Raw genomic sequence first — 9,524 nt, forward strand, 5'->3', positions numbered from 1 at the left:
GAACCCCCTGGAGAAGCAAAGCTTGGCATAATAGTTGTCTCAGGACAGCCAGGAGCAGGTTCCACCAGAGCCGTGAAATTGACCTCTGCCAGCATCGCTCCACCTGGAGTGGCGAGCAGAGCCAGCAGCTGTGAGAGTGCCTGCAGAAGGGCGGTAGCCAAGCAAGCAGACAGAGCGAGTGCGGGGGAGGCAGCACACACATTCCCGGGACCGGGAGATGAACAAGCAGGGCTTGCTGGCCAGGCAAACGCAGCTTTTCCTTGGGCAGCTAGAGCAGCAAAAGGTCCTGAGGGTACCAGCGGAAAAAAGGTGCTTGTAACTGAGAGTCAGCTGCAGCAAGTGCAGGATCAGTCTCTCTCGGCCGTGGGCTGGTCCTCCGTGCTGGGTTCTCCCGCTGCTGAGAACAGAGCAGGCACTGGCTTTGCTGACCCTTCAGCAGCTGCGGTGGCAGAAAGGAGGGCGAAGGGGGCTTTAGCAGAGACCGCAGGGAAAAGCAGGAAGGGGGAGCCAGCACCGTCCCTTCCTCTATCTCTCGCCGATGCCGTTCGTGACCATGCAAAGGCAGGGACAGGCGACGTGGCCAGCTCTGCCCCTGCCCGGCAGCCAGTGTGTGCTGTGCAGAGAGGCAGGGTGGAGAGAGCCGCTTCTGACACCAAGAATGCAAGAGGCACAGGAGCAGAGAGACATGGTCTCCTTCCTGCTTTCCCTTCCCTTGTTCGTGGTGGAGAGAGAGAAAAATCAGTGCTAGTTTGCCTTTTGTCTGAGGTTGGAAAGGAGGCTTTGTGTCATCTGTATAATGGAGAGTTAAGAGCAAAGCTGGGCCAAAGTGGACCCAGAGGGAGGAAGGCATCTTCATCTTTGCCTTCTCCTGGGAAAGCAAGGAAAAGAAAGTTTTCCTTGTGCTCCCTCACTAGAGATAGAGCAGAGAATGTTGCTATTGAAACTCCTTGTAAACAAAGCATGAGTAGCTTTTGGGGAAGAAAAGGACTAGAACACTGTCCAGGACCCCCGATCCCGGGGAGTTCCACCCCCGGGACCGTAGAACTAACTCCTGTCAGCGTTGCTTCCCTTGGAGCAGCGAGTGAAGCCGGCAAAGAGCCGGGTGGGCGGCACTGCACGGCAGGCCCAGAGCCGGGGGCAACACCGGCAGCGGCTCTGGACCCCTGGGTTTCTAAAGCAACAGAGGCCAGCATAGACCCAGGGTCAATACCTACAGCTGAGACCTTGCCCAGACCGACAGCGGGAGGGCCGTGGGCGACCCTTTCCTTTCTATCCCTGTTGCTAACAATCCCTACCTGCCTCGGCGAGCAATCAGAGAATTTAAACACCTTGTCCTGGAATACAGGACTCCCCAGCAAGCAGGCAGGCAGCCTGATCATCTCAACTGCCTTGCCCAAGTGTGCAAAATTTCTAATTGCAGGAAAAGGGGGGTCGAGTTCCTCTACCCCCGAGAGCATTTCCAGCATTTTCCCTCTACCCCTGCCACCAAGACCGAAAAGGGGGGAGCAAAAGAGTGATAGTGTCACTGTGTTACAAGCTGCCTGAATAAACTCAGTTCTTTCCAACTGAGATGAATGTTAAAGCACCAATTTAAGTTTAAGGAATCTCTATCTTAAGCTTAAAGATTCTGTCTGTGTTTGCAATTTTCTCATTTCCAATTTTAGAGAAGCCTCAACACCTGATACACCAAGACAGATTGGCAAAGCAAAACCACAGCTTTCTCTGGTAGTCTCTGTGCTCTGAGTTTGCCCTAAGCTACTCGAGCTTGTAGCATGTCTGTCTCAGCATAGCTCTGAGGCTGCTGAAAACTAGGACCAGTATCATACTGGTGCAAAATCAATCAATAGTTGCCACCTATGTATTTTTGTCTTTATTGTGAACTAACCATCTGCTATTAGAATATGATTATTTGCAGACAACCAAGAAGTCTGTCACCACCAGACCTGAAGGACATGCCTCTCAAGAATCCAATCTGAGAGCAAAGTTGATGAAAACATCATTGTGCAAGCTTTGTGTAGAACAACTGTGTCTTCTCTTTAATTGCTGTTACATGCAAGAGAAACTTCTCTAAACCTGGTTCGAAAATTCTACACAGGAGTTTGTATGATTGTAACTTCAAATTTGTTTATTTTGAGTTTGTCTCTAACGTCTTATCATCTAGTGTCTGTTACAGTGTGTGAAGCACTGAGCCTCACAAAAGAGAAGCGAAACAAGTTCTGTGTGTCCTGTGTTACAAGACAAGAAAGCAAGCAGCTAGTCACAACGGTGCAGCTGAAGAATTAAAAGAACTGATTTAGTAGACTGTCTCATGAACATTGAGTTAAATCTAAGCCTGCAATTTTTGAAATGAACTGGTAACATCCTAGCTGAATAGCTTGTTTAAGCCATCTAAGTGATGCTTGTACCCTATTTTAGCCTAATTAAGTGAATTTCAGTCTTGTTCTGAAAACTTTTTCATGCTCTTATGTCTCTTGGATTTCTTTCAGCAAAACGATCTTTTAGAAACCTGCATTATGGCTCACAATATGTGAAGATGCCATTGTTATTTAACATGCTAACATAAACATATACAATTTGGCAGTGAAAATGCTTTTATACACGGAGGCAAGAAGCTCCTGCACAGCTACTCCGTGAGGTGGAGAGGACTGACTGTAGTCAAGGCAGGCTGTGGCAGGATGGTCTGACCTCGATAGGGCCTGAAATACACTCAGAGGATGCAAGCACGCTGTGAGGAGCAATTAGTAGTGCCAAGATGATGTTTGGTGTTGCAGAAACTCCAGACACAGCTTGGTAGTGGAAAGCTCCTGATGGGCCCGTGCATTCATGGCTAGCAGTCAACCCCTTCATGTTATAAAAGCTGAATCTGCTTTTTGTACTGTCAAAATGCGAGAATTCTGAAATTCGAGATTCCTTTAAAATTGCCTGGGATTTGCAAAATTGCTCACTTCTAAAACTCAAATTAGCAAAATCTGTGAAGAGATACGAGAGACATAAGACATCTTACATACCCAAGCCTTGCCTATAGCTAAGGCAGAGAAACAACTGTTTCATTGATTCTTCATATTCACATAAGAAAAGTTGGTTTGCAAAATTATTAAATGGTCTAGATTTCCTTTTACTTTGCAGAAACTCCAAAAGCCCATGAAATTGGACATTCCTGTTCCAGACTGAGAACTGTTGAAAGATGGGACACTGACATCTGCATGCTGACTAGAGAGAGTCATCTCAAGTACTGTCAACTAATTACACCACAGTGAAAGACAAAACTGTACCCCTGTGATACAGACTCCAGGACCACTTCAAAGATTAACAACCTGATGTCATCCTAAAAGACAAAATAGACTGCTTTCTTTGCATGGCAGGTGTTGTAGTTTGGGATTATTATGTAAATTCTCTCCCCTGCCACTTAACTGCCCAGGCCAGCGGTTAACAAAAGAAGCAGTTAACTGTGATCGCTGGGGTGGGGGCAGGTTTGTCTCTTTTGGTTTTTTTTTGGATATTCTCCTCAGTCTTGGCTCGGCGGAACGGGGGAGTGGGGGCTCCAAGGAGGCAGGCTGCCCTGCTGGTTACTGCTGGGGTTTTCCCTGGCTGTCTTGCCGCTGCCTACTTCGGACTACCTTTTTCCTGCCGTGCTGCTGCCTGCCTTGGATTTGCTGCTGGTTGCTCGTACCTTTCTGCTTCTTGGACGGGGAACACAGGGGGAAGAGACTGAGTCCATCTGAAAGCCCACTGCTCGTCTGTTTCGCTGGAGAGGGACTGAAACTCACTCTGCAGCCAGCTGGGCTGTGACAAGGACACTTAAGTATAACCTTTTCTCCCGGAGGAAAACCTGCTGGGTTTTGTTGTTGTTTTTTTTTTCTCTTATGGTGTTGGGGAAGTGGGTTGCACTAGTCTGTTTACATATATATATATATATATATATATATCAGTTATCCTTCTTGTATTAAAATTCCTTTTCTTAAATTTGATAAAGAGTGGTGTGATTATTGTGGATGGAGGCCCCTCCCCTGCTTGTGGGTAAAACATTTTGGTTTTTCCCCTCAAACCGAGACAGCAGGTTTCCTGGACTTACTGCAGGACAGAAGTCCTCTGCCCCTAGAACAAGGGGAACAGAGACTATTACTTCCTTAAATTGCTTTTTGTATGTATTGTTTGCATTGCTACTAACCATGAATTAAGTTTGGAACTAAAATTTGTAATTGCATTTGGCTTTAGCCAAAACGCCAAAAAATTGCTAAATTTGCATTATGAATTTAGCTGAAATTTGAAATCAAAAATTGCATGTGACCCTTGTCACATATCCAAAATCCTTCAAAAACTGACTGCTGTATTTGTATTCAAATACCAGCAATTGAAGATAGAAAACAATTGGCCCTAATTGGCATTTTGATAAGTGAAACAAACTTTAGAAAGTCCTATGAAATTCCAGAGACCTGGAGATTCCATCTCTAAAAGTAAGTCAATGGAAAAACACTGTCATTGAAATTATCCAAAATCAGATCTCAGATGCTATTGCATCTTCAGAAAAGTCCAGAGTTTGTCTCATGTAGTACTACAAATCAAGTAACTCTTGCAAAGTTTCCACAAACCAACTTCATGGTTACTGAACCTAACCAACTCTTTAGTTATGTTTATCATTAGTGTTTTGCATTATAGCTAACTGTAAGATTTAATACTATAGTTTCTGTTTATCTTTTAGTGTAATGCTAAGTTTAAGTAGTAGAATCCAGACAAAATTTTTGAGTTTTGTCTGTTTCTAAAGGGGGGACTTGATGCCGAAAGGGTTTTTGTTCTGATTTTCACATTTTGTAGATTTTAGGAACACAGTAGTTGTAGATTTTTAGAGGGTTAATATTTCTAACAGTTTGAGTTTAATGCCTTTCTATCACTACCCCTGTCCCAGAACAGGGAGCTCAAATTCCTTTAGTTAATTAATCTTGTTTAGACTCCTTTCCAAGGTAAAGAGCTGAAGGATATCAGAAGGCCTACAGAATGAAACATAAACATAAGTCAGAGTGACCCAAAAGCCAGAATTAGATGAACTCCAAGAGACCTTTGTGTGCCTGAGGAAGAAGAGCTGATGAAGACAGAGGGTCCTGATGACCCCAGACCCAATTCCAGGGGGTTGGACCAGGGGTGGGACTGGGGCTGAACTGAGAAATGTGTAAAGCAATGATTGGAGAAATCTTATTATAAAAGCCATGGAAACAAGAACTGGGACACATGCATGTCATCCTGTATTCCTGTGGGCTGTAGGCCCTGTGTTATTAAAGGACCTTTACTTTTTATCTTACCCTACACTAACGTGGCTCGAAGTCCTGTTTTTGGGGGGAAGGGTCATTCACGGCAACATGGTAACAGACATGGTGCAGACTTCATTTCTCAGATAGACTGCATCATTATAACCTCTTTAGGGGAAAAGGCATAACCTATGTCTTTAAAAACTTAGTCCAAGGCAAAGTTATTAATAAATTTGCATAATATTGCACAATGTGCATAATATGCACAATTTTATGCTTCAATTTTATAAAAATATGAGACAGAAAGTGACAATAAATGTTCTTTGCCAAAGCCAAGGTACATTTAAAAGCCAAAATTGTCTTTCAGGATACACAGTTTTTTCATTCAACTAAAAATTTAGCCATTCAGACAGTGAGGTAATGAAAGACTTTCACAGTTTTATTAATTAATAAACTCCAGACAATGACTGAAGTGGAAACTTTTCAGCTAAAGAATCCTCAGCCTTCAAAAGAGAAAACAAACCATTAATATTGGAATAGCAAAGTACTCAGGGTGCTCTTGCAGAAATTTTTGAGTATTAGCAGCAAATGAGGCATGACCATCTCATGCTGTTTTTGAAAGCTCCCTTGTTATGATCAACTGAATAGCCAGGGAGATGTTGAATAATCTCTCAATAATGACTGCTGGGCTTAGATTGGAGGAGTTAGCTGTCATCCTCAGGTTACTCTTAACAAGTACTGCAAGTCCCAAAATAACAGAAAAAGAGTGTTCTAAAAACATGTTATTACACTGCCAATTCTCAAAATCTGTAATGCTTTTGAATAACATAAGCAGGTAGCAATAAATACTTCTGAATTTCATCTTTTACAGGAAGCCTTCCTTGTTTTTGGAAGTCTGTGTATTTTTCAGAAATCTGTTAACTGGATTTGCACATAGCGAATTGTATTTTGAGATGCCTCTTTCTTTAAGAACAAAGAAGTTTCATCAGTGAGCACTGTTGAAGACAGAGGATGGATGTGTTCTATTCAGGACAGAGGTTAACAATGTTAGATCAAAAAGACATACCCCCTTCCACTTAGGATTAGCTTTGACCTTTTTCTGGAGAATGTTGCCAAAGCTCTTCCAAAGACACAGCAAGGTCCAGGTTTCCTTGCAAGCAGAATGGTCACTTGTTTCCCTCTTTTCCTGTTTTCCTTTCTTAGTCAAAGTGTTGGAACATTTGCCCAGAAGCAGAAGAATCAAGTTTAAATCAGTCCCTTGCCTGAAACGAATTGCAGTTACCTTTAATTTTCCTCATTTGAATGTTCTAGCCACAAAGCTACTGGAGACAGTGTTGGAACTGACAAGCATGCAGCTGCTCAAAGCCACTGCTCCAAACATCTGTGTTTTACAGTGCATTATAACTACACAATTAAAACGTCTTTGATGAAGATGCCAGATGCCAGTTTTCTTTATGCCAGTGAATAACTAATCCATCTTTCATTTCTGTCTGTCTGGACAAACAAATTTATATTATTTTCATAGATTCTGACTAAATGTTACCTATTAAATCACTTGAGCAGCTGTATGACAATCTGAAAGATATTTTCTTATCTGGAGCAAGAAGTACTTAAATCTGTTCAGAGAGAGAGGGAAAGGCTAAATTCATCTCCAATCTTCTGTATAATGCTCTTATCTTCAAGTTGCTCTATTTAAAAGGCACACACTTTCAGTACTTCTTTCTAGTTTTTATCCTGGGCAAAAGTGGCTGCCACTGTTTGACTTTGTGAAACCTTCTTCTGCTGACTTTAAGGCAAACTCTGTGTATTGACAATAGAGCAGGGCTTTAAAAAATGAGGGAAGAATGCCTCATTTGTGGATCCCAAGAAGGCTTTTTGCTGTTGAGCTGCTCTATGGCCACAGGGCTATTGGACATATCTACAGCTTCAGGCTTCTGGACAATATTCCTGGGGAAATCCTAACTGGTCAATGTCCCATTGAAAGCTGTTTTGCATAGTGTCATGGTTTATCCCCAGCAAGCAACCAAGCTCCTCACAGCTGCTCACTCACTTCCACGCTAGCAGGATTGGAGAGATAATTGGAAGGGTAAAAGCTAGAAAACTTGTAGGCTGAAACAAAGACAGTTTAATAGAGGAAGCAAAAGACACACACACAAGCAAAGCAAAATAAGGCATTAATCCACAGCTTCCCATGGGCTGGAAGTGTTCAGCCATGGTGTTCAGCCGTCCCCAGGAGAGCAGGGCCCCACCACACTTAACAGCTACTTGGGAAAACAAATGCAAACATCCCTCCTTCTTCCCCCAACTTTATATTCTGGACATGATGTCATATGGTCTGGAATATCCCTTTGGTCAGTTGGGGTCAGCTGTTCTGGCTGTGTCTTCCCTCAGCTTCCCATGTACCCTAGCCCCTTTGCCAGTGTAGCAGTACAAAAAGCAGAAAAGGCCTTTGCTCTGTGTAAGCCTGCTCAGCAGTAACAAAAACATCTCTATATTATCAACCCTGTATTCAGCATAAATCCAGAACACAGCACTATAATAGCCACTGTGAAGAAAATTAACTCTACTGCAGCCAAAACCAGCACAGATTGTCTCTCTCAGACCCTTTGACTGCAAGTATTAATTTTGTAAGTGCTAGTTCTCAAGCAAAGGCACCAAAACTCAACTACCTACACTGTTTACTCAACTACCTTCAATTGTTTAGAACAGTCCCCTGGCATTTGGTGCAGGAAAATAGCATCTCCTATATGGTTCTCTGTCCTAATGAACACTGTTGCAGAGATAGGATAAACCAGTTTTAATATGGTCAGTCTGTTTTGGTGGGTAAGTTCCTGCCAAGTTCAATAATAACAAAGTTGACACTGCCATATCAACTGAACTCAGTGCCAGAGAACAGTTCTAATGTTTTTAATTTATTAGGGTAGAAAAATAACCTGTGTGGGCCTTTTTACTTAGAAAAGGTCAGAATAACATTTGAGATGATAATCCTATTAGAATTTATTCCTGAATATATAGTACTTTGGCAATAGTCCAAACTTAAATGCTGAATAAATATGAACATACCTAATCTGGCTTTTCTCCAGCTGGGCAAATTTATTTCTGTATCATGACAGAAATAAAATAAATGCATCAAAAAACTTAAATAATTATTTATTGCAATGTTGCCATAAAATAATGGAGAAATTGGCAAAAGTGAATGTGTAGCAAAGCATTCCACAAGAATCTTCTAAATATGAAAGCATTAAAGGAAATTAATGAGGGTTTTAAACCAAAGGAGACTAAAGATTACATGACTCAGAGCTGAAAACTAAAACAATGAAAGAATTACAAAGTTATAAAGCTACACTAATTTTTCTGATATGTAAGATAAAGTACTGTTCTCATAAACCTTGTCATTAGTTTAGAAAAAGACTTGAAAAAACATCTGCCAGAATTTCTACCAATTTAAGACCTTCTTTTCTCATCATACACATTATGGAAAAGATAATGCATCTCAGCAACACAGTATAAAATCAGAAAGAAAGACACAAGTAATTCTATTGAATGTTTCCTCCACTAAAATATTACTAAAACACATTTGCCTCTCATTTGCCTCCAAAGCATAAAGAAAAAAATATGCTTTCGTATAAGTTTACGCAACTAGAGAAGACTACAAAAAGAAATATTTCCAATGTGTTATTTTCTACAGGTGAAACTTCTTACACAAATTGTATTCTTTCCATCTTTGCTCACAAATATTTTATAAAGTGAGTATTCTCATGTTCACAGATTAGTAAACTGCAAGTAAATGCTCAAGAACATCTACAGAAAGTTAATTCTGTGTTTGTAACATAGGTGTTTTTCGTGGCAAACTGATCCTCCCCCTAAACTCAAAGATAAACTCTGAAACTCAAAGATAGCAGCAGCTGCACACTTGGCTGCATTAAGTTAGACTTTAGCCTTGATGAGGTCTAACTGCTTTAGTTGACTGTATTACAGTGCTAAAAGCTGTTAGATATTCATATTGTATTTCATACCACATTATCACTGCTTGGCAGTTGAATGTGTTGTGCTGACTCCTGAGGTTTTTCTTAGCACAAATAGGCATCGTGTTCATGCACATGATAAGGGAGGAAAAGCTTCTCATGTGACTTTGTTTTCAGCAGAAATAAGGTCAGCTCTAATTTCAAATAATCATGGTGAAATAATAACTTTCAAGCTGAAACTGAGGAGGATCCAGTGGATAATCTTGAATAAATGAATTTGAGGGAGGAAAAATACTACACACGAAGAAAAAAAGTTATG

This window comes from Pithys albifrons, chromosome Z, assembly GCF_047495875.1.
Source record: "Pithys albifrons albifrons isolate INPA30051 chromosome Z, PitAlb_v1, whole genome shotgun sequence".
Classification (NCBI taxonomy): domain Eukaryota; kingdom Metazoa; phylum Chordata; class Aves; order Passeriformes; family Thamnophilidae; genus Pithys; species Pithys albifrons.